Source organism: Salmo trutta, chromosome 1 (assembly GCF_901001165.1).
Source record: "Salmo trutta chromosome 1, fSalTru1.1, whole genome shotgun sequence".
NCBI classification, from domain to species: domain Eukaryota; kingdom Metazoa; phylum Chordata; class Actinopteri; order Salmoniformes; family Salmonidae; genus Salmo; species Salmo trutta.
In genome coordinates, this window is record NC_042957.1 from 16,348,953 (window position 1) to 16,373,826 (window position 24,874).

The window sequence follows — 24,874 nt, forward strand, 5'->3', positions numbered from 1 at the left end:
CTCTACCGTGGCAGTAACTTACTGTAGCTACATAGCCCTCTACCGTGGCAGTAACTTACTGTAGCTACATAGCCCTCTACCGTGGCAGTAACTTACTGTAGCTACATAGCCCTCTACCGTGGCAGTAACTTACTGTAGCTACATAGCCCTCTACCGTGGCAGTAACTTACTGTAGCTACATAGCCCTCTACCGTGGCAGTAACTTACTGTAGCTATATAGACCTCTACCGTGGCAGTAACTTACTGTAGCTACATAGCCCTCTACCGTGGCAGTAACTTACTGTAGCTACATAGCCCTCTACCGTGGCAGTAACTTACTGTAGCTACATAGCCCTCTACCGTGGCAGTAACTTACTGTAGCTATATAGACCTCTACCGTGGCAGTAACTTACTGTAGCTACATAGCCCTCTACCGTGGCTCAAACTTACTATATTGTAGCAGACTCAATGGGGTGGGGTTTCCACGTCACCAAGTTCAATAACCAAACACGCACACGAAGCACAACTAGAATACAAATGGGGAATTTATTAGGGAGATTTGCACACTGTGGGAAAGGGGGGAATTCAGCAACCAGTTCACAGTCCACAATCTGTCCTCATTGTCCGTTCCGTTCTCCACCCTTCCTAAAACTCGAGTCCTGGTCAGAACTATCAGGGGGCTTGCTAGGGAGGCAAAGTGGGGAATAAATCTCCGGTAGTAGCTAGTCCACCCCACAAACTTAAGTACCTGCTTCTTGGTGAGGAGGCGGGTCCAGTCCCGAAGCACCTCCACTTTCTTCGCCTGGGGTTTGACACATCCCCTCCCGATCGTTTACCCCAGGTACTCAGCTTCCCCCAGGCAGAGCTGACATTTCCTTCGCCTGGGGTTTGACACATCCCCTCCCGATCATATACCCCAGGTACTCAGCCTCCCCCAGGCAGAGCTGACATTTCCTTGGGTTAGCTGTTAGCCCCACCCCCGTAAGTCCTGCAATACCGTGCTCACCTGGTTTAGATGTGTCTCCCACTCGCTCCCATGAATCACATTCATTCTGGACCCGGCCCCATGCAACCCAAAAGGCAGCTACTTGTAGTGGATCAGTACATCAGGGTTGGCAAAAATAGTTTTCTCCCGTACTTCAGGAGCTAAGGGCACCTACCAATAACCCTTCGTCAGGTCGAGCGTGCTGATAAATCGGGCGGTCCCTAGCCATTCATCAGTTCGTGGCATGGGGTCGGCGTCGAACATTGAGATTTAATTTACTTTTCTAAAATCATTACAGAAGCGAATTGTGCCATCTGGTTTCAGCACCAACACTATGGGGCTGCATCACTCACTATTCAACTCTTCGATAATATCAGCTTCCAACATCGTTTTTTCCTCTGTCCTGACAGCCTCTCTCCTTGCTTCCGGTATGCGGTAGGGTCTCAACTTCACCTTTTTCCCAGGTTCGGTGATGATGCTGTGCTGTACCAGATCGATGTGTCCTGGTTCACTGGAGAACACATCCTGGTTCAGGCCAACCAACTCCGTCAGCTCCTCCTTCTGTGCTTGGCTCAGCTGCTCCCCCAGTGGCACCATCGCTGGCTTGGTCTCTGTGGTAGCTTTCTTCGGGGAAAAAGAGTAGAGTACATCACGTGCATTCCATTTCTTTAACAAATTCACATGGTAAATATGGGTCAGATGCCTACGTTCCGGTTCTCTGACCCTATAGTTAGCTTCACCCACCTTCTCAAGGACTTCGTATGGCCCGTTCCATCAGGCCAAAAACGTACATTCTGAGGTGGGGACTAACACCAACACTTTGTCTCCTGGCCTGAAGTCTCTTCGTTGTGCCCCTCTGTTGTACACCTGCGCTTGGGCCTCCTGGGCTTCCAACATGTGTTCCCGTACCATGGGCCACAGGGTTGCCATCCGGTCTCTCATGTCTTCCACGTGCTCCACCATGGTTCAATGGGGTGACGGTTGCTGTTCCCAGGCTTCTTTAGCCACGTCCAGCAGTCCTTGGGGTCGTCTCCCATACAGGAGTTCAAAGGGAGAGAATCCTGTTGAAGCTTGGGGAACTTTTTGAATCGAGAACATCAGGTAGGGTAGCAGCTGGTTCCAATTCTTTCCATCCTCCTTCATCCCCTTCTTTAGCATCTACTTCAGGGTTCGATTGAATCTTTCCACCAACCCATTAGTCTGCGGGTGATACACTGAGGTGCACAACTGGGTTATTTTCATTAGTTTGCAGAGATCCTTCATGATTCGCGACATGAACGGGGTTCCCTGGTCGGTTAATATCTCGTCGGGGATGCCTATTCGGGAGAACAGCATGTCTAACTCACATGTGATTCCCTTGGTGGCCATGGTGCGCAGGGGAATGGCTTCCGGGTACTTGGTGGCATAATCCAGAATCACCAGGATGTATTTGTGCCCTCGGTTGCTCTTGGGTAGAGGTCCCACCTGGTCCATTGCAATCCTGCTGAAAGGGACTGAAATAATGCATAGGGGAATTAACCTCTATGGGGGTGTGGGACGCTACCGTCCCACCTGGCCAACATCCAGTGGAATTGCAGAGTGCAAAATTTGGGCTTATAATTAAAGTTCAAGCCATTGAAACAGTGGTAAGCTGAACATTTTCTTTTTTGGGATGGTTTGTCCTCGGGGTTTCGCCTGCCATATCAGTTCCGTTATACTCACAGACATTTTTTGAACAGTTTTGTTTTCTATCCAAATCTACCAATTATATGCATATCCTAGCTTCTGGACCTGAGTAGCAGGCAGTTTACTTTGGGCACGCTTTTCATCCAAAATTCCAAATGCTGCCCCCTACCCTAGTGAGGTTAAGGGGCCGCAAAAGTGTGGTTTTGGCGTCACCTGCTGGTGCTCCAGGCAACTGTGGCAGTAATCTTCCACTGCTCTCTTCACATCCGGCCTGTAAAATCGTGCCTTGATCCAGTCTAAGGTCTTCTCCACTCCTAGGTGAGCCCCAAGAAGGTGGGAGTGTGCCAACTACAGGACAGATTGTACAAAGGGACGGGGAACCAACAACAACTCCATACATTCGTCATTCTTCTTCACGACCTGATACTGCAATTTCTTCTTTATAGAAAAATGGGGTAGTTGATCTGACTTACCCCCTCCATGGGCTTTCTGTCCACCACGGTCACCTGCTGGAGAGCGCTGGCCAGGTTGGGATCCTCCAATTGGTCCGTGTCAAACTAGCCCACTAGACAGGCGGGCTCTGGCGCCACCTCATGGTCCATCGGAAACATGTCCCCCAGACTCGCCACACCTTCCTCCAGTCTTGCTTCACCCGAGTCACCCTCCAAGAGGGGTTCTATTGACGCCTGGGGGTCCACTTCCTAGAATCCACACATCAGGGCATCCCTCCTTCTGGCGTCCCTCCCAACTCTCCGGATTTCTCCTCCCTTCTGGTTCCCTTGGTTCCCCCCGTCTCCGGACATACTGTTCCATAGTTGGCGGAACATCAGGAAATCCCTCCGATAAGGACCGGCACAGGCAGGTTCAGAACAACTCCCACTGGCCATGTGTGTTGTCCCTTTGTGGTCTGTAGGTGGAGGTGTGTGGTAGGGTAGTCCTTGGTCTCATCGTGTCAGTCAGGTTCGGGGACTGGGCGAAGTCAGGTCGGATCAGGGTCACCATACTCCCAGAGTCCACAAGTGCCGTGGTGTACTTTCCGTTGGCTCTTACCGGGGTGACAGGGGAAGGACCACTCTCCTCAGCCCAGCATGCCATCAGCAAGCCGCAGGGATGCCCGGTGGCTACCTCACTGGCCGAGGCCGAAGGAATTGGGACATCGTGGTTTGGACAGTTCCAGGCGATGTGTCCCGGCTCACCACACTCGTAGCACTTCCTGCTGCCTGGGTTCAAGAAAAGGCGTAATCTCGGAGAGCTGGCTGTTGGTGCCCCCCCATCCTTGGCCGTGGTCCTGGTGTGGTCCTCTGCTCTTTTCCGCTCCTTTGGGCGAGTGGAGTGTTCAGCCTTCCGTGGTTGCCACCTGTTGACCTTCCACCACTTCCACCAGCTGATCTGCACTATGAGGGTTAGCTTGGCTTGCTAACTTTTAAGCTTCGAATGGGAGAGAGTCAAGAAATGTATCTATGACCCCTTTCTCGATGGGCGTGAGTGTCAGTGGTTCAACAGTTAGCCAGCTCTTGGCCAGCCTAATTAGATCATGCAGTTGCGATCGGGGTGACGCTGTAGCATCATACGCCCAATCATGGAATCTTTGTGCCCTGCTAATCAGGGTGTAACCATACCGGCGCAGGATTTCCTTTTTCAGCCCGTCACAATGCGTCGCCTGGTCAACCGTCAGATCCTGATAGGAAGGGTTCTAGCAGGCTGGCCCATTGCTCATGCGGCCATTTCTCCCTAGCCGCCGTCCTCACGAAGGCTTGGAGGTAAGCCTCGATGTCGTCAGCCTCTGTCAGCTTCATTATAAACCTACTGGGTTTGGGGTGAGAGACTGCTGTGCCTGCCACCATACCAGCCTGGGCAGCTGTCAGCTGGTTGAGTTCAGCTCGCAGGAGAGTGGTCTGCTGACAATGTTCCTCCAGCAGCTGTTTCACCAATGCTTTCATTGTGCTCCGTGTCTGTTTCTCCACCACATGTAGCAGGTTCAAGGGGGTGGGGTTTCCACGTCACCAGTTCAATAACCAAACACGCACACGAAGCACAACTAGAATACAAATGGGGAATTTAATAGGGAGATTTGCACACTGTGGGAAAGGGGGGAATTCAGCAGCCAGTTCACAGTCCACAATCCGCTCTCGTTGTCCGTTCCGTTCTCCAGGGGTAATCCTAAAACTCAGGTCCTCAGCCAAACCGGTTCGGTACACAGTGGGGGTAATCAGACAGTCCAGGTCACAATGGGTAATCACATTATCCCCAAGCACTCCATGGCTTAATGATCCACAGGCTTGCCTTGTTGGGGCAGGAAGTCCATATAAGGCTTGGGGGTGGAGCCAGCAGCGCTGCAAGATATCTCCCTTTAATCACCACTCCCCTCACCTCTCCCTGCCCTCCGCCACAATTTGTACATAGCCCTCCTGGGCTGGTTGTTTTGAAAGCTGCTTACCAGAGGAAAACTCAGTCTGTCAAAGCTGATCTAGTCATCAGTTAGAGAGGAGAAATCTGACCAGCGATCACACACCAGATTACTACTGGGTAAAATCTGAAACTTGGATGGAGACAGGGATGGACGGAGGGATGGATGAAGGAATAGATGGATGGATGAAACAGTTACACATAAATGTTTCTGATTAAAAACTACAGACCTATAGCGCTCCCCTCGATCATCATGAAAACCTTTGAGCTCCTGGTCCTGTCCCATCTCAAAACCACCACCCACGCCCTCCTTGACCCCATGAAGTTTGCCTACAGAGCCGATAGTTCTGTGGACGACGCCGTCAACATGGACCTTCACTACATCCTCCAACACCTCGAAAACCCAAGGACAAAAGTACTAAAAAGTACCCAAGGACATACTATCTGGACACCTTTCCCACCCTGGACATTCTTCCCACCCTGCCCACCCTGGACACCTTTCCCACCCTGGACACCCTTCCCACCCTGGACACCCCATCTATTAAAGACTGCGCTTTGGTAGATGGTTTAGATGAATCATGACCAAAACCACCTGAACAGTTTCTCCCCCCATGCTGTGGCCCTCATTAACCACCCATTGGGCTCATAGGGATTGAGTGACTTTGCATTGGGCCATTTACTGCACCTTGTCATCAATGACCTGAAATACTAATCTGCACTTTACCGCACTAATCTCGTCACGACTTCTGCCGAAGTCGATGCCCCTCCTTGCTCGGGTGGTGCTCGGCGGTCGACGTCACCAGTCTTCTTGCCATCATTGATCAGTTTTAAATTTTCCATTGGTTTTGTCTTGTCTTCCTACACACCTGTTTCCAATCCCATTAATTACATGTTGTGTATTTAACCCTCTGTTTCCCCTCATGGCCTTGTCGGTAATTGTTTGTGATGTTATGTACGTGTGTATTTTGTATTGGTGTGCGACGGGTTATATTTACCCATGTTATTTTTGTACTTTGGTTTTGGAGTTTGTTTTTTGTTATTAAATATTCCAGTTTGACCAATTTAGTTTCTCCTGCGCCTGACTTCCCTGCCACTGTAGCGTCCGTTGTTGGAATGAGACCAAGGCGCAGCGTGGGTTGGGTTCATCATACTTTAATATAAACGGTGAACCAGCAAAAACCAAAACAAGAAGCAACACAACGAACGAACAGTTTCACAGGCTACTCACAGCAATGCAAAAACAACTTCCCACCCCAGACAGGTGGAAAAAGGGCTAACTAAGTATGGCTCCCAATCAGCGACAACGATGTACAGCTGTCCCTGATTGAGAGCCATACCAGGCCAAAACACAGAAATACAAAACATAAATAGGGAACATAGAATGAACATAGAAATATAAAATATAGAACACACATCAAAACCCCGAAACACACAAAACAAACACCCCCTGCCACGCCCTGACCAAACTACTATAACAAATAACCCCTTTTACTGGTCAGGACGTGACAGCCACCTACATACACGATTATGACAAATCTGCACACCTCCGCACAACACTGTATATGCACTGTATTTCCTGCACTGTATTTCCTGTATATGCACTGTATTTCCTGTAGGTCCCATGGTAGCATCCCTCCCTCTGCTTATATATATATATCCCCTCTGTAAATGGTATATTCCCACTGTAATCAGCCTATACTCCAGAGTTTTACTCCAGAGTTTTACATTGTATATTCGGTACAAATGTAGGATCTTAATTTGGTCACTCTTTGGTTGCTGAGAATGTTCCTGCACAGCATTAAATGCAAATTTGTAGTGTATTTGAGTTTTAAAAAGTATTTTAAAGTTTTTAATTTCCACTTTGAAATGTCAAAATGAAAAATGTACCAACCTTAAAAAAATGTCAATTCATTATCATCCACATAATAATTCACATTTCCTGTTGCTGAATAATTATTGTCCTGCTGTAGCAAACTGTCTCAAAGTAAGTTCCTACATCTGTATGATGTCTATGTGGACTTGTGTCTGTATTCTGTTTATCTATTGTCAGTTACGGATAGCCCCTTCACACTGAAGCAGATTATGGGTCTGTGTAAATATACTTGGTGAATAAAGGTGATTCTGATACAACAGCCAGACATAATCATGTTCGATAACAAAAATGGTGCTGAAGACAAAAGACACTTTACAGAATATCTAAACGTGTGTCTCTGAGCACTCTGCAACCATGACGACAGCGGCCATATCAGGGAAGGATGCTCCAAGGCACCATAGGAGCTGCGAGCGTTTACGAGGAGTGGAGGAAAGAAGGAAGAGAAGAAGAGGTGGAGCGGCGAAGAGAAGCGAGAAAAGAGAGGGCAGGCAGAAAGAACAAACAGTCACAGTCGCTGCCAGCCACAACACACGGCCACCGCAGCAGCCCTCAGAGACAAACAAAACACAACAACACCATTGTCATCACCACAGCAGTCTTGGCAAGCTTCTTTACAAGCCATCAACACCTCCCCCTCTCTTTCCTTCTCTCTTCTTTCCTCTCTTCTTTCCTCTCTTTCCTTCTCTCTTCTCCTCTCTTCTTTCCTCTCTTCTTTCCTCTCTTCTTTCCTCTCTTTCCTTCTCTCTTCTCCTCTCTTCTTTCCTCTCTTTCCTTCTCTCTTCTCCCTCTCGTTCATTCTCTCTTCTTTTCTCTCTTCTCCTCCTCTCCTTCCTTCTCTCTTCTTTCCTCTCTCCTGCTCCTCTCTTTCATTCTCTCTTCTCTTCCTCTCTTCTCCTCCTCTCCTTCCTTCTCTCTTCTTTCCTCTCTCCTCCTCCTCTCTTTCCTTCTCTCTTCTCTTCTCTTCCTCTCTTCTCCTCCTCTCTTTCCTTCTCTCTTCTCCTCCTCTCGTTTCTTCTCTCTTCTGTCCTCTCTTCTCCTCCTCTCTTTCCTTCTCTCTTCTCTCTTCTCCTCCTCTCCTTCCTTCTCTCTTCTTTCCTTCTCTCTTCTCCTCCTCTCTTTCCTTCCTCTGCTCCTCCTTCCTCATCCCCCTACCAGGACATTGACTGCCCAGCTAACACATTACCATTCTACCCCTGCCCCTCTGCAAGGACAACCATTCACAGCTGGCTCATATGTAGAAACACAATGTATAGAACAGAACAGACATGGCTGTCTATTCCATAGGATAGAGATTTACATTAATTTTGTACATTGCAATTGTATCTGTACATCAATCTGCAATCCCATCAAAGCCCCTGCTCTCTAATAGACACAGGGATGTACTACTGATAGCAGGGAACACAACACATCTCTACTAGATAGGGAAATGATAATGAATGATGTCTTTTGAGATGCAGACGTAGTAAAGTAGATACAGGGCTTCTTAGACTTTTTCAGCTCAAGACCCAAATGAGAAATTGTCCGTCCTCCAACAAACCAAATTAAGAAGAAATAGTGTGTGATCATTGATGCATTCTCATAACTAGAGACACCTCTCACATGCCCAGGGACCACTTTGGGTCCTGACCCATTGTTTAAGAGACCCTGCATTAGAGTATTACAGCGAGCGTAGCTGCACAGTAACCAACCCAGTGGTGCCCTATCCAGCCCAGCCTAGCGTAGCTGCACAGTAACCAACCCAGTGGTGCCCTATCCAGCCCAGCCTAGCGTAGCTTCACAGTAACCAACCCAGTGGTGCCCTATCCAGCCCAGCCTAGCGTAGCTTCACAGTAACCAACCCAGTGGTGCCCTATCCAGCCCAGCCTAGCGTAGCTTCACAGTAACCAACCCAGTGGTGCCCTATCCAGCCCAGCCTAGCGTAGCTTCACAGTAACCAACCCAGTGGTGCCCTATCCAGCCCAGCCTAGCGTAGCTTCACAGTAACCAACCCAGTGGTGCCCTATCCAGCCCAGCCTAGCGTAGCTTCACAGTAACCAACCCAGTGGTGCCCTATCCAGCCCAGCCTAGCGTAGCTTCACAGTAACCAACCCAGTGGTGCCCTATCCAGCCCAGCCTAGCGTAGCTTCACAGTAACCAACCCAGTGGTGCCCTATCCAGCCCAGCCTAGCGTAGCTTCACAGTAACCAACCCAGTGGTGCCCTATCCAGCCCAGCCTAGCGTAGCTTCACAGTAACCAACCCAGTGGTGCCCTATCCATCCCAGCCTAGCGTAGCTTCACAGTAACCAACCCAGTGGTGCCCTATCCAGCCCAGCCTAGCGTAGCTTCACAGTAACCAACCCAGTGGTGCCCTATCCAGCCCAGCCTAGCGTAGCTTCACAGTAACCAACCCAGTGGTGCCCTATCCAGCCCAGCCTAGCGTAGCTTCACAGTAACCAACCCAGTGGTGCCCTATCCAGCCCAGCCTAGCGTAGCTTCACAGTAACCAACCCAGTGGTGCCCTATCCAGCCCAGCCTAGCTGCACAGTAACCAACCCAGTGGTGCCCTATCCAGCCCAGCCTAGCGTAGCTTCACAGTAACCAACCCAGTGGTGCCCTATCCAGCCCAGCCTAGCTGCACAGTAACCAACCCAGTGGTGCCCTATCCAGCCCAGCCTAGCGTAGCTTCACAGTAACCAACCCAGTGGTGCCCTATCCAGCCCAGCCTAGCGTGGCTTCACAGTAACCAACCCAGTGGTACCCAGTACATTGTACAGTACAGTAACCTACCTGACTTTAAACTCCTGCGCTGTGACCTGGACCTGGGCTCCAGCAGACACAGCCTCAGTACAGTAACCTACCTGACTTTAAACTCCTGCGCTGTGACCTGGACCTGGGCTCCAGCAGACACAGCCTCAGTACAGTAACCTACCTGACTTTAAACTCCTGCGCTGTGACCTGGACCTGGGCTCCAGCAGACACAGCCTCAGTACAGTAGATCTGAGGGAAGTAGAATCGGTGAGACTGCACGTTTATATCCATGGTGCTTGGCAGCTACCGCACATCAGACGCACAGCACAACCCTGCTAAAGGAACGGTGGAAGGATTTCTCTCCTTTCGCTGTGTCTCTTTTCTTTCTTCTTTCCTTATCCCTGATCTGTCCGTTCCAGGCTGTGGCGTTCCAGGCTGTGGCGTTCCAGGCTGTGGCGTTCCAGGCTGTGGCGTTCCAGACTGTGGCGTTAGTTAACGAGAGAGTTCTAAAGTTAACGATGGCATCCCAGTCACCGTCTCTCTGGGGTCGTCGTGGATTCACAGTCACAGCGCGATACAGCCAGACATCCCCCTCTCCTCTCTTCACGCAGAGTCCCTCGATCACTTCTGCTGGCTCCTCACAGACACACTAACCTTTTTCCCTAGTAGCAACACAGCCGTACAAGGAGCGGAGAGGACATACATGAATAAATACAAATAAAAGAACAAAGACATTTCCAATGAGAACTCCTTGTGAGAAAAAAAGACCGCAAATAAAAACCGGTTCATTTTCTGGGTCTTTTTCACCAATGCATCCTCTTCCACAGCAGGGATATTTTAGAAAAAGGAGAGAATATAAAACAGAAAGAGAGAGAAAAAGAGAATAAATTAACAATGCTAAAGCAGCCCTCAGTCGAGTCTGAGAGCACTGAATGAGAGATGAGAGCCCTTTTTTTGACGTTCGAGTGGAGAGATAGAGAGAAAGAGAGAGAGCGAGAGAAAAGAGGGGGAGGAGAGAGAGAGAGAGAGAGAGAGAGGAGAGAGAGAGAGAGAGAGAGAGAGGAAAAGAGAGAGAGAGAGAGAGAGAGAGAGAGAGAGAGAGAGAAAAAGAGGGAGAGAGAGAGCGAGAGTGGTAGAGCGAGAGAGAGAGCGCGGTAGTGAAACAGAGAGAGAGAGATTCCCGGTGCTGTGAGGCGTTGCCCTTACACTGCCTCTCTCCTCTGTGTGTCTCACTGGATTACCGCCTCCCCCTCCCCCTCCATCCCCGTCTCCCCCTCTCCCCTCCCAGCTGTGATATGAGCGGTGGGTCGCCAGCCCCCGAGGCTGCTGGTCCTCTCCTCCCTCTCTTCTCCTCTTCCAGGGCTCTGATTGGCGGAGCCAGGGATGCGTAAGCCTGCGCGGAACGAGGGAAGAGGAGCGACGGACGTTAATTCATCTGATTGCTCCCATCTTTCTCGGACCTGATTCAAGGTGGCATGCCAGGGTGGGGTGGAGCTACATTACAGATCTGTCTCTCACACACACACACACACACACACACACACACACACACACACACACACACACACACACACACACACACACACACACACACACACACACACACACACACACACAGTGCATACATAGAGAAGCACACAGGTGGGTAAATGGAGATACCAATGCATCTCTGGTTTAAATAAATATCTGAAGCATTGTTATTTGAACAGGTGTGAAAGTACTGAGAGTACATGATGGAACCTCCCATTGCCACATTACCACCACAAATACAGATGTAGGATCTTAACTTGAGCCAGTTTGCTACAGCAATAAAAGAATCCTGCGGCAACAGGAAATTTGAATTATTATTAATGGATATTTTTGTAGGGGCTGATTTTTTTATTTTATTTATCTGGGCAAGTCAGTTAAGAACAAATTCTTATTTACAATGACGGCCTAGGAACAGTGGGTTAACTGCCTTGTTCAGGGACAGAACAACAGATTTTTACCTTGTCGGCTCGGGGATTTGATCTTGCAACATTTTGGTTATTAGTCCAACGCGCTAACCACTAGACTAAATGCCGCCCCAATGATACATTTTCAATTAGCGCAAATCAAGTCTGAAATTTCAAAGTGGAAATTACAAACTTTAAAAGCCTTTTTAAAACACTACTAGTTTGCATTTCCTGCTGTGCAATAAAAGAGTGATCAAATTAAGATCGTACATCTACACAGAACACCCTGCATTTTTCTAAGACACACCTATTATATTATTTCAGTGCATACTACTATTAAAAACATGTTTTCAGTCAGTGTGATAAAAAGAAGAATCTACATCAAAACCTGCAGTAAAAGCACTGATCAATTCTATAAATAAGTGTCCAGATTACTGTAGAGGTTAGATACAGTGCCCTCCATAAAGCACCACACAGACAGTACAGTAGTCACTCCCTAGCTAGCTAATGAAGTGGTAGTACAGTGTAGAGGTTAGATACAGTGCCCTCCATAAAGCACCACACAGACAGTACAGTAGTCACTCCCTAGCTAGCTAATGAGGTGTAAGTACAGTGTAGAGGTTAGATACAGTGCCCTCCATAAAGCACCACACAGACAGTACAGTAGTCACTCCCTAGCTAGCTAATGAGGTGGTAGTACAGTGTAGAGGTTAGATACAATGCCCTCCATAAAGCACCACACAGACAGTACAGTAGTCACTCCCTAGCTAGCTAATGAAGTGGTAGTACAGTGTAGAGGTTAGATACAATGCCCTCCATAAAGCACCACACAGACAGTACAGTAGTCACTCCCTAGCTAGCTAATGAGGTGTACGTACAGTGTAGAGGTTAGATACAATGCCCTCCATAAAGCACCACACAGACAGTACAGTAGTCACTCCCTAGCTAGCTAATGAGGTGGTAGTACAGTGTAGAGGTTAGATACAATGCCCTCCATAAAGCACCACACAGACAGTACAGTAGTCACTCCCTAGCTAGCTAATGAAGTGGTAGTACAGTGTAGAGGTTAGATACAATGCCCTCCATAAAGCACCACACAGACAGTACAGTAGTCACTCCCTAGCTAGCTAATGAGGTGTACGTACAGTGTAGAGGTTAGATACAATGCCCTCCATAAAGCACCACACAGACAGTACAGTAGTGACTCCCTAGCTAGCTAATGAGGTGGTAGTACAGTGTAGAGGTTAGATAAGGTGCCCTCCATAAAGCACCACACAGACAGTACAATAGTGACTCCCTAGCTAGCTAATGAGGTGTAAGTACAGTGTAGAGGTTAGATACAGTGCCCTCCATAAAGCACCACACAGAGACAGTACAGTAGTCACTCCCTAGCTAGCTAATGAGGTGTAAGTACAGTGTAAAGGTTAGATACAGTGCCCTCCATAAAGCACCACACAGACAGTACAGTAGTCACTCCCTAGCTAGCTAATGAGGTGTACGTACAGTGTAGAGGTTAGATAAGGTGCCCTCCATAAAGCACCACACAGACAGTACAGTAGTCACTCCCTAGCTAGCTAATGAGGTGGTAGTACAGTGTAGAGGTTAGATACAGTGCCCTCCATAAAGCACCACACAGACAGTACAGTAGTCACTCCCTAGCTAGCTAATGAGGTGTACGTACAGTGTAAAGGTTAGATACAGTGCCCTCCATAAAGCACCAAACAGACAGTACAGTAGTCACTCCCTAGCTAGCTAATGAGGTGTACGTACAGTGTAGAGTTTGGATACAGTGCCCTCCATAAAGCACCACACAGAGACAGTACAGTAGTCACTCCCTAGCTAGCTAATGAGGTGTAAGTACAGTGTAAAGGTTAGATACAGTGCCCTCCATAAAGCACCACACAGACAGTACAGTAGTCACTCCCTAGCTAGCTAATGAGGTGTACGTACAGTGTAAAGGTTAGATACAGTGCCCTCCATAAAGCACCAAACAGACAGTACAGTAGTCACTCCCTAGCTAGCTAATGAGGTGTAAGTACAGTGTAAAGGTTAGATACAGTGCCCTCCATAAAGCACCACACAGACAGTACAGTAGTCACTCCCTAGCTAGCTAATGAGGTGTAAGTACAGTGTAGAGGTTAGATACAGTGCCCTCCATAAAGCACCACACAGACAGTACAGTAGTCACTCCCTAGCTAGCTAATGAGGTGTAAGTACAGTGTAGAGGTTAGATACAGTGCCCTCCATAAAGCACCACACAGACAGTACAGTAGTCACTCCCTAGCTAGCTAATGAGGTGTACGTACAGTGTAGAGGTTAGATACAGTGCCCTCCATAAAGCACCACACAGACAGAACAGTAATGACTCCCTAGCTAGCTAATGAGGTGGTAGTACAGTGTAGAGGTTAGATACAGTGCCCTCCATAAAGCACCACACAGACAGTACAGTAATGACTCCCTAGCTAGCTAATGAGGTGGTAGTACAGTGTAGAGGTTAGATACAGTGCCCTCCATAAAGCACCACACAGAGACAGTACAGTAGTCACTCCCTAGCTAGCTAATGAAGTGGTAGTACAGTGTAGAGGTTAGATACAGTGCCCTCCATAAAGCACCACACAGACAGTACAGTAGTCACTCCCTAGCTAGCTAATGAGGTGTACGTACAGTGTAGAGGTTAGATACAGTGCCCTCCATAAAGCACCACACAGACAGTACAGTAGTCACTCCCTAGCTAGCTAATGAGGTGTAAGTACAGTGTAGAGGTTAGATACAGTGCCCTCCATAAAGCACCACACAGACAGTACAGTAGTCACTCCCTAGCTAGCTAATGAGGTGGTAGTACAGTGTAGAGGTTAGATACAATGCCCTCCATAAAGCACCACACAGACAGTACAGTAGTCACTCCCTAGCTAGCTAATGAGGTGTACATACAGTGTAGAGGTTAGATAAGGTGCCCTCCATAAAGCACCACACAGACAGTACAGTAGTCACTCCCTAGCTAGCTAATGAGGTGTAAGTACAGTGTAGAGGTTAGATACAGTGCCCTCCATAAAGCACCACACAGACAGTACAGTAGTCACTCCCTAGCTAGCTAATGAAGTGGTAGTACAGTGTAGAGGTTAGATAAGGTGCCCTCCATAAAGCACCACACAGACAGTACAGTAGTCACTCCCTAGCTAGCTAATGAGGTGTACGTACAGTGTAGAGTTTGGATACAGTGCCCTCCATAAAGCACCACACAGAGACAGTACAGTAGTCACTCCCGAGCTAGCTAATGAGGTGTAAGTACAGTGTAAAGGTTAGATACAGTGCCCTCCATAAAGCACCACACAGACAGTACAGTAGTCACTCCCTAGCTAGCTAATGAGGTGTACGTACAGTGTAGAGGTTAGATAAGGTGCCCTCCATAAAGCACCACACAGACAGTACAGTAGTCACTCCCTAGCTAGCTAATGAAGTGGTAGTACAGTGTAAAGGTTAGACACAGTGCCCTCCATAAAGCACCACACTGAAACAGTACATTAGTCACTCCCTAGCTAGCTAATGAGGTGTACGTACAGTGTAGAGGTTAGACACAGTGCCCTCCATAAAGCACCACACAGACAGTACAGTAGTCACTCCCTAGCTAGCTAATGAGGTGTAAGTACAGTGTAGAGGTTAGATACAGTGCCCTCCATAAAGCACCACACAGACAGTACAGTAGTCACTCCCTAGCTAGCTAATGAGGTGTACGTACAGTGTAGAGGTTAGATAAGGTGCCCTCCATAAAGCACCACACAGACAGTACAGTAGTCACTCCCTAGCTAGCTAATGAGGTGGTAGTACAGTGTAGAGGTTAGATACAGTGCCCTCCATAAAGCACCACACAGACAGTACAGTAGTCACTCCCTAGCTAGCTAATGAGGTGGTAGTACAGTGTAGAGGTTAGATACAGTGCCCTCCATAAAGCACCACACAGACAGTACAGTAGTCACTCCCTAGCTAGCTAATGAGGTGTAAGTACAGTGTAGAGGTTAGATACAGTGCCCTCCATAAAGCACCACACAGACAGTACAGTAGTCACTCCCTAGCTAGCTAATGAGGTGGTAGTACAGTGTAGAGGTTAGATACAGTGCCCTCCATAAAGCACCACACAGACAGTACAGTAGTCACTCCCTAGCTAGCTAATGAAGTGGTAGTACAGTGTAGAGTTTAGATACAGTGCCCTCCATAAAGCACCACACAGACAGTACAGTAGTGACTCCCTAGCTAGCTAATGAGGTGTAAGTACAGTGTAGAGGTTAGATACAGTGCCCTCCATAAAGCACCACACAGACAGTACAGTAGTCACTCCCTAGCTAGCTAATGAGGTGTAAGTACAGTGTAGAGGTTAGATACAGTGCCCTCCATAAAGCACCACACAGACAGTACAGTAGTCACTCCCTAGCTAGCTAATGAGGTGTACGTACAGTGTAGAGGTTAGATACAGTGCCCTCCATAAAGCACCACACAGACAGTACAGTAGTCACTCCCTAGCTAGCTAATGAGGTGGTAGTACAGTGTAAAGGTTAGATACAGTGCCCTCCATAAAGCACCACACAGACAGTACAGTAGTCACTCCCTAGCTAGCTAATGAGGTGGTAGTACAGTGTAGAGGTTAGATACAGTGCCCTCCATAAAGCACCACACAGACAGTACAGTAGTCACTCCCTAGCTAGCTAATGAAGTGGTAGTACAGTGTAGAGGTTAGATACAGTGCCCTCCATAAAGCACCACACAGACAGTACAGTAGTCACTCCCTAGCTAGCTAATGAGGTGGTAGTACAGTGTAGAGGTTAGATACAGTGCCCTCCATAAAGCACCACACAGACAGTACAGTAGTCACTCCCTAGCTAGCTAATGAAGTGGTAGTACAGTGTAAAGGTTAGACACAGTGCCCTCCATAAAGCACCACACAGACAGTACAGTAGTCACTCCCTAGCTAGCTAATGAGGTGTACGTACAGTGTAGAGGTTAGACACAGTGCCCTCCATAAAGCACCACACAGACAGTACAGTAGTCACTCCCTAGCTAGCTAATGAGGTGTAAGTACAGTGTAGAGGTTAGATACAGTGCCCTCCATAAAGCACCACACAGACAGTACAGTAGTCACTCCCTAGCTAGCTAATGAGGTGTAAGTACAGTGTAGAGGTTAGATACAGTGCCCTCCATAAAGCACCACACAGACAGTACAGTAGTCACTCCCTAGCTAGCTAATGAGGTGGTAGTACAGTGTAGAGGTTAGATAAGGTGCCCTCCATAAAGCACCACACAGACAGTACAGTAGTCACTCCCTAGCTAGCTAATGAGGTGTAAGTACAGTGTAGAGGTTAGATACAGTGCCCTCCATAAAGCACCACACAGACAGTACAGTAGTCACTCCCTAGCTAGCTAATGAGGTGGTAGTACAGTGTAGAGGTTAGATACAGTGCCCTCCATAAAGCACCACACAGACAGTACAGTAGTCACTCTCTAGCTAGCTAATGAGGTGGTAGTACAGTGTAAAGGTTAGATACAGTGCCCTCCATAAAGCACCACACAGACAGTACAGTAGTCACTCCCTAGCTAGCTAATGAGGTGGTAGTACAGTGTAGAGGTTAGATACAGTGCCCTCCATAAAGCACCACACAGACAGTACAGTAGTCACTCCCTAGCTAGCTAATGAAGTGGTAGTACAGTGTAGAGGTTAGATACAGTGCCCTCCATAAAGCACCACACAGACAGTACAGTAGTCACTCCCTAGCTAGCTAATGAGGTGGTAGTACAGTGTAGAGGTTAGATACAGTGCCCTCCATAAAGCACCACACAGACAGTACAGTAGTCACTCCCTAGCTAGCTAATGAAGTGGTAGTACAGTGTAAAGGTTAGACACAGTGCCCTCCATAAAGCACCACACTGAGACAGTACATTAGTCACTCCCTAGCTAGCTAATGAGGTGTACGTACAGTGTAGAGGTTAGACACAGTGCCCTCCATAAAGCACCACACAGACAGTACAGTAGTCACTCCCTAGCTAGCTAATGAGGTGTAAGTACAGTGTAGAGGTTAGATACAGTGCCCTCCATAAAGTACCACACAGACAGTACAGTAGTCACTCCCTAGCTAGCTAATGAGGTGTACGTACAGTGTAGAGGTTAGATAAGGTGCCCTCCATAAAGCACCACACAGACAGTACAGTAGTCACTCCCTAGCTAGCTAATGAGGTGGTAGTACAGTGTAGAGGTTAGATACAGTGCCCTCCATAAAGCACCACACAGACAGTACAGTAATCACTCCCTAGCTAGCTAATGAGGTGGTAGTACAGTGTAGAGGTTAGATACAGTGCCCTCCATAAAGCACCACACAGACAGTACAGTAGTCACTCCCTAGCTAGCTAATGAGGTGTAAGTACAGTGTAGAGGTTAGATACAGTGCCCTCCATAAAGCACCACACAGACAGTACAGTAGTCACTCCCTAGCTAGCTAATGAGGTGGTAGTACAGTGTAGAGGTTAGATACAGTGCCCTCCATAAAGCACCACACAGACAGTACAGTAGTCACTCCCTAGCTAGCTAATGAAGTGGTAGTACAGTGTAGAGTTTAGATACAGTGCCCTCCATAAAGCACCACACAGAGACAGTACAGTAGTCACTCCCTAGCTAGCTAATGAGGTGTACGTACAGTGTAGAGGTTAGATACAGTGCCCTCCATAAAGCACCACACAGACAGTACAGTAGTCACTCCCTAGCTAGCTAATGAGGTGGTAGTACAGTGTAAAGGTTAGATACAATGCCCTCCATAAAGCACCACACAGAGACAGTACAGTAGTCACTCCCTAGCTAGCTAATGAGGTGTACGTACAGTGTAGAGGTTAGATACAATGCCCTCCATAAAGCACCACACAGACAGTACAGTAGTCACTCCCTAGCTTGGAGTCACTCCCACTACTTGGAGTAGTTGTTCCCCTTGCAGAGCTTTCATATGTTCTCCACCAGCTTTCATATGTTCTCATGTTCTGAGCAAGGAACTTAAACGTTAGCTTTCTTACATGGCACATTTTGCACTTTTACTTTCTTCTCCAACACTTTGTTTTTGCATTATTTAAACCAAGTGATGTCTGACTGCTGACACAGTGAACTCTCTATGTGAAGGCAATGAGTCTAAAGACATGATGTAGTCTTTAATAGTGTGCCTGGTGGACACCCATAGGGCAGCAAGTGTTGCTATGAGTTATGACAGAAAGAGAGGGTTAAAGAGGGAGAGAGAGAAAATAACAGATCTACAGATAGGCCTATAGGCAAACAGCTGGGGGGGGTTGGAGACAAATACTAAGAGAAAAAAATAGGGACAGAGAAAGAGAGAGAGAGAATCAACCGAAAAAATTTAGCAAATTGGAATGCTATCTGTCAGAGTGGCAGAATACCTGACCCAAATTTAAGAAAATCCTTGACTATGTACAGACCCAGTGAGAATAGCCTTGCTATTAAGAAAGGTAGCCATAGGGCAGACATGGCTCTCAGGAGAAGACAGGATATGTGCACACACCACAACCTCTTCCTAACCACTTCCTAACCTCTATGACCACATTAGAGACATACAGTTGAGGTCGGAAGTTTACATACACTTAGGTTGAAGTCATTAAAACTTGTTTTTCAACCACTCCACACATTTCTTGTTAACAAACTATAGTTTTGGCAAGTCGGTTAGGACATCTACTTTGTGCATGACACAAGTCATTTTTCCAACAATTGTTTACAGACAGGTTATTTCACTTATAATTCACTGTATCACAATTCCAGTGGGTCAGAAATTTACATACACTAAGTTGACTGTGCCTTTAAACAGCTTGGAAAATTCCAGAAAATGATGTCATGGCTTTAGAAGCTTCTGATCGGCTAATTGACATCATTTGAGTCAATTGGAGGTGTACCTGTGGATGTTTTTCAAGGCCTACCTTCAAACTCAGTGCTTGACATCGTGGGAAAATCAAAAGAAATCAGCCAAGACCTCAGAAAAAAATATTGTAGACCCCTACAAGTCTGGTTTATCCTGGTTCATCCTTGGGAGCAAAATTCTTATTGTGGGAAGCTTGTGGAAGGCTCCCCAAAACGTTTGACCCAAGTTAAACAATTTAAAGGCAATGCTACCAAATACTAATTGAGTGTATGTAAACTTCTGACCCACTGGGAATGTGATGAAAGAAATAAAAGCTGAAATAAGTAATTCTCTCTACTATTATTCTGACATTTCACATTCTTAAAATAAAGTGGTGATCCTAACTGACCTAAGACATGGAATTTTTACGAGGATTAAATGTCAGGAATTGTGAAAAACTGAGTTTAAGTGTATTTGGCTAAGGTGAATGTAAACGTCCGACTTCAACTGTATACAGTACCAGTCGAAAGTTTGTACACACCTACTCGTTCAAGGGTTTTTATTTATTTTTTACTATTTTCTACATTGTAGAATAATAGTAAAGACATCAAAACTATGAAAAAACACATATGGAATCATGTAGTAAGCAAAAAAGTGTTAAACAAATAAAATATGAATTATTTTTGGCATTCTCTCAACCAGCTTCATGAGGAATGCTTTTCCAACAGTCTTGAAGGAGTTCCTACATATGCTGAGCACTTGTTGGCTGCTTTTCCTTCACTCTGCGGTCCGACTCATCGTAGACCATCTCAGTTGGGTTGAGGTCAGGTGATTGTAGAGGCCAGGTCATCTGATGTGTCACTCTCCTTCTTGGTCAAACAGCCCTTACACAGCCTGGAGGTGTGTTTTGGGTTATTGTCCTGTTAAAAAACCAATGATAGTCCCACTAAGTGCAAACCAGATGGGATGGTGCATTGCTGCAGAATACTGTGGTAGCCATGCTGGTTAAGCGTGCCTTGAATTCTAAATAAATCACTGACAGTGTCACCAGCAAAGCACCCCAACACCATCACACTTCCTCCTCCATGCTTCATGGTGGAAACCACACACGCGGAGATCATCCGTTCACCTACTCTGCGTCTCACAAAGACATGGCGGTTGGAACCAAAAGTCTCCAATTTGGACTCATCAGACCAAAGGACATATTTGCACCGGTCTAATGTCCATTGCTCGTGTTTCTTGACCCAAGCAAGTCTCTTCTTATAATTGGTGTCCTTAAGTAGTGGTTTCTTTGCAGCAATTGGACCATGAAGGCCTGATTCACATGGTCTCCTCTGAACAGTTGATGCTGAGATGTGTCTGTTACTTGAACTCTTTGAAGAATTTATTTGGGCTGCAATCTGAGGTGCAGTTCACTTTAATGAACTTATCCTCTGCAGCAGAGGTAACTCTGGGTCTTCCTTTCCTGTGGCGGTCCTCATGAGAGCCAGTTTCATCATAGCGCTTGATGTTTTTGCGACTGCACTAGAAGAAACTTTAAAAGTTCTTGTAATGTTCCTTATTGACTGACCTTCATGTCTTAAAGTAACGATGGGCTGTTGTTTCTCTTTGCTTATTTGAGCTGTTCTTGCCATAATATGGACTTGGTCTTTTACCAAATAGGACTATCTTCTATACACCACCCGACCTTGTCACAACACAACTGATTGGCTCAAACGCATTATTAAGAAGGAAAGAAATTCCACAAATGAACGTTTAACAAGGCACACCTGTTAATTGAAATGCATTCCAGGTGACTAGAGAGAATTTCAAAAGTGTACAAAGCAGTCATCAAAGCAAAGGGTGGCTACTTTGAAGAATCTCAAATATAAAATATACTGCTCAAAAAAATAAAGGGAACACTTAAACAACACATCCTAGATCTGAATGAAAGAAATAATCTTATTAAATACTTTTTTCTTTACATAGTTGAATGTGCTGACAACAAAATCACACAAAAATAATCAATGGAAATCCAATTTATCAACCCATGGAGGTCTGGATTTGGAGTCACACTCAAAATTAAAGTGGAAAACCACACTACAGGCTGATCCAACTTTGATGTAATGTCCTTAAAACAAGTCAAAATGAGGCTCAGTAGTGTGTGTGGCCTCCAGTGGCGAATTTGCCAATCTTGGTGTTCTCTGGCAAATGCCAAACGTCCTGCACGGTGTTGGGCTGTAAGCACAACCCCCACCTGTGGACGTCGGGCCCTCATACCACCCTCATGGAGTCTTTTGAGCAGACACATGCACATTTGTGGCCTGCTGGAGGTCATTTTGCAGGGCTCTGGCAGTGCTTCTCCTGCTCCTCCTTGTACAAAGGCGGAGGTAGCGGTCCTGCTGCTGGGTTGTTGCCCTCCTACGGCCTCCTCCACGTCTCCTGATGTACTGGCCTGTCTCCTGGTAGCGCCTCCATGCTCTGGACACTACGCTGACAGACACAGCAAACCTTCTTGCCACAGCTCGCATTGATGTGCCATCCTGGATGAGCTGCACTACCTGAGCCACTTGTGTGGGTTATAGACTCCGTCTCATGCTACCACTAGAGTGAAAGCACCGCCAGCATTCAAAAGTGACCAAAACATCAGCCAGGAAGCATAGGAACTGAGAAGTGGTCTGTGGTCCCCATCTGCAGAACCACTCCTTTATTGGGGGTGTCTTGCTAATTGCCTATAATTTCCACCTGTTGTCTATTCCATTTGCACAACAGCATGTGAAATGTATTGTCAATCAGTGTTGCTTCCTAAGTGGACAGTTTGATTTCACAGAAGTGTGATTGACTTGGAGTTACATTGTGTTGTTTAAGTGTTCCCTTTATTTTTTTGAGCAGTGTATATTGATTTGTTTAACACTTTTTTGGTTACTACATGATTCCATATAAGTTATCTCATAGCTTTGATGTCTTTACTATTATTCTACAGAAAATAGTAAATATAAAGAAACACCCTGGGATGAGTAGGTCCAAACTTTTGGCTGGTACTGTAGCTTCCACAGATCACACAGACACAAAGAATTAGAAAACAAATCAAACATCGATAAACTCCCATATCCGTTAGGCGAAATAACACAAGGTGCAATCACAGCAGCAAGATTTGTGGCCCGTTGCCATGAGAAAAGGTCAACCAGTGGAGCAACATTGTAAATACCACTAATATTTGTCTGTTTATCTTCCCCCACTGTTCATACTGCAACTATTTTCACATTGCTAAAACAGTGTACATACAGTAGCTGATAATATAACACTTGAAATGCCTTTATCTTTTTTTAAACCGTTTTGAGTGCAAAGTTTACTTGTAATTTCTAATAGTTTTTGGTTGATGTTATTAAATTTGTTCTCACTTTTATTTATTGCTTATTTCCCATGCCAGTAAAGCCCCATTGAAATGAATTGAAAGAGAGCAAGAGAACAGGTTAGAAAGGAAAAGACACAGATAAACAGACAGATGGAGAAACAGGTAAACAGAGGGGAAAGCCAGGATAGACTGGGGGCAGGGAGAGAGAGAGAAATAAAACATAGGAAAGAGGGGAGAGCGAGAAAGAGAGAGAAAGAGAAAAGAAACCCTGCCCCCACCCCTCTCTCTCTCTCTCTCTCTCTCAGGTTAGTGGTTGGCTGCAGATTGCATTCTAATCCTTAAAGAGACACACCTTAATTTGTGTGTGTGAGAGAGAGAGGGTCTGTATTTGTGTGTGTGAGAGAGAGAGGGTCTGCATTTGTGTGTGTGAGAAAGAGAGAGGGTCTGTATTTGTGTGTGTGAGAGAGAGAGAGGGTCTGTATTTGTGTGTGTGAGAGAGAGAGAGGGTCTGTATTTGTGTGTGTGAGAAAGAGAGAGAGAGAGGGTCTGTATTTGTGTGTGTGTGAGAGAGAGAGGGTCTGTATTTGTGTGTGTGAGAGAGAGAGAGGGTCTGTATTTGTGTGTGTGAGAAAGAGAGAGGGTCTGCATTTGTGTGTGTGAGAAAGAGAGGGTGTCTGTATTTGTGTGTGTGAGAGAGAGAGAGGGTCTGTATTTGTGTGTGTGAGAAAGAGAGAGAGAGAGGGTCTGTATTTGTGTGTGTGTGAGAGAGAGAGGGTCTGTATTTGTGTGTGTGAGAAAGAGAGAGGGTCTGTATTTGTGTGTGTGTGAGAGAGAGGGGGTCTGTATTTGTGTGAGTGAGAAAGAGAGAGGGTCTGTATTTGTGTGTGTGAGAGAGAGAGGGGGTCTGTATTTGTGTGTGTGTGAGAGAGAGAGAGAGAGAGAGAGGGGGTTTGTATTTGTGTGTTTGAGAGAGAGAGGGTCTGTATTTGTGTGTGTGAGAGAGAGAGAGGGTCTGTATTTGTGTGTGTGAGAAAGAGAGAGGGTCTGTATTTGTGTGTGTGTGAGAGAGAGAGGGTCTGTATTTGTGTGTGTGTGAGAGAGAGAGGGTCTGTATTTGTGTGTGTGAAAAAGAGAGAGGGTCTGTATTTGTGTGTGTGTGAGAGAGAGAGGGTCTGTATTTGTGTGTGTGAGAAAGAGAGAGGGTCTGTATTTGTGTGTGTGTGAGAGAGAGAGGGGGTCTGTATTTGTGTGTGTGTGAGAGAGAGAGGGTCTGTATTTGTGTGTGTGTGAGAGAGAGAGGGTCTGTATTTGTGTGTGTGAGAAAGAAAGAGGGTCTGTATTTGTGTGAGTGAGAAAGAGAGAGAGAGAGGGGGGGGTTTGTATTTGTGTGTGTGTGAGAGAGAGAGGGGGTCTGTATTTGTGTGTGTGAGAGAGAGAGGGGGTCTGTATTTGTGTGTGTGTGAGAGAGAGAGAGAGAGAGAGGGGGGGGGTTTGTATTTGTGTGTTTGAGAGAGAGAGGGTCTGTATTTGTGTGTGTGTGAGAGAGGGGGTCTGTATTTGTGTGTGTGAGAGAGAGAGAGGGTCTGTATTTGTGTGTGTGAGAGAGAGAGGGTCTGTATTTGTGTGTGTGAGAGAGAGAGGGTCTGTATTTGTGTGTGTGAGAGAGAGAGAGAGAGAGAGGGTCTGTATTTGTGTGTGTGAGAGAGAGAGGGTCTGTATTTGTGTGTGTGTGAGAGAGAGGGGGTCTGTATTTGTGTGTGTGAGAGAGAGAGAGGGTCTGTATTTGTGTGTGTGTGAGAGAGAGGGTCTGTATTTGTGTGTGTGAGAGAGAGAGGGTCTGTATTTGTGTGTGAGAGAGAGAGAGAGGGTCTGTATTTGTGTGTGTGAGAGAGAGAGAGGGTCTGTATTTGTGTGTGTGAGAGAGAGAGAGGGGGGGGGAGTCTGTATTTGTGTGTTTGAGAGAGAGAGGGTCTGTATTTGTGTGTGTGTGAGAGAGAGAGGGTCTGTATTTGTGTGTGTGAGAGAGAGGGAGAGAGAGGGTCTGTATGTGTGTGTGTGTGTGAGAGAGAGAGAGAGAGGGAGAAGGTCTGTATTTGTGT

General features: G+C 46.7%; 1 protein-coding gene across 4 annotated transcripts in view; it reads right to left on the reverse strand.

The window, feature by feature from the left end:
• LOC115171829 (ena/VASP-like protein) overlaps positions 1–24,874 on the reverse strand; it is a 134,037-nt gene that overhangs the window by 87,804 nt on the left and 21,359 nt on the right. The window contains exon 1 of one of the 4 annotated variants that reach the window (XM_029729246.1): positions 9,676–10,594. The exons of the other annotated variants lie outside the window; for them this stretch is intronic. The gene's annotated coding sequence lies outside the window, so the exon portion shown is untranslated. Of the gene's footprint in view, positions 1–9,675; positions 10,595–24,874 lie in introns of those variants that run through there. 4 annotated transcript variants of the gene reach the window in all.